This window comes from Cavia porcellus, unplaced genomic scaffold (genome assembly GCF_034190915.1).
Source record: "Cavia porcellus strain 051 isolate PalLab524CR breed Dunkin Hartley unplaced genomic scaffold, mCavPor4.1 scaffold_30, whole genome shotgun sequence".
Lineage (NCBI taxonomy): Eukaryota > Metazoa > Chordata > Mammalia > Rodentia > Caviidae > Cavia > Cavia porcellus.
The window spans coordinates 47,085,861-47,086,849 of NW_026947513.1; the positions used below are offsets into that span (position 1 = coordinate 47,085,861).

Here is a 989-nt window from a genome sequence, read left to right on the forward strand (position 1 = left end):
ACCACATTAAATCTGTGTAACAGTTGCTCTGCAAATAATGGTCATTTAAAAGGCTGTGATTTTCATTTGTGAGTACCTGTTACATTTTAGATATTTCATAAGGTGATTTGCCGTTTATTATTCCATTTGCCCTTGCAACATGTTATAGAAGTAAATGGTTTTTTAATTTTTTTTTTATTTTAAAGAGGGAAAAAACAAAAAACGTCAAAAAAATGAGAAACAAAAGAGACAGACAAAAACAACAAAAACCCAAAACAGTAACAATATCGGCTTTCAACGCAAAATGATGGGACCTAACAGTGGTTGCTATTTTTCATAGTTATCTTCAAAAGAGTTACTCAGATTACCAGACATAGACATGCAAAATTGATCTAATTGTATGAGTATTAACTGTTCTTTTCCAAGAACTAATAGAATTAGTAGTACAATCATCTTAGCTATCTTAAGTATATATACACCAATTTGTATCATTTTTTATTTTCCCTTCCTTCTTTTCTCCTTCTTCTTATCCAAGTTATTTTTCTCCTTTGAGCAATTTCTTACCCTTTCACAATATTTATTCAAGATTTTTGATCTTATTTACTCTAAAAACTATGGAACACTTCACAAATTTACATGTCATCCTTGTGCAGGGCCGTGTTAATCTTCTCTGTATGGTTCCAACTTTAGTACATATGCTGCTGAAGCAAGCATGAGGGATGAATAATTTTATTAACCTCACGAGGATGAATAAACTGAAATTTTAACAAACTCTTTCAAATGACTTGGCTATTGATGTCCGTGCATCACATTTGTAAAAGATTGATAAAGGATCATAAAGATTTTCAAAATCTTCCAAAGGCATATTCTTTTTACCCACAGTAAAAAGACATAAAAATGAATTTCAGTGTTCTTAGCCTGATGAAGCAGCAAAACCACTAAATCACAGCCATACCCCCCTCACCCTTGCTTGTTTCTTAGGTCTAAAATAGGGATGAATTTTTAGCTTC

The 989-nt window shown here is 31.9% G+C and overlaps 1 non-coding gene across 1 annotated transcript; it reads right to left on the reverse strand.

Annotated features, from left to right (window-relative positions):
• Positions 1-587: 587 nt before the first annotated feature.
• LOC111756115 (U6 spliceosomal RNA) lies at positions 588-693 on the reverse strand. The gene has a single exon (XR_002790606.1). It is a non-coding gene; the product is annotated as a U6 spliceosomal RNA (small nuclear RNA).
• Between the last annotated feature and the right edge of the window lie 296 nt (positions 694-989).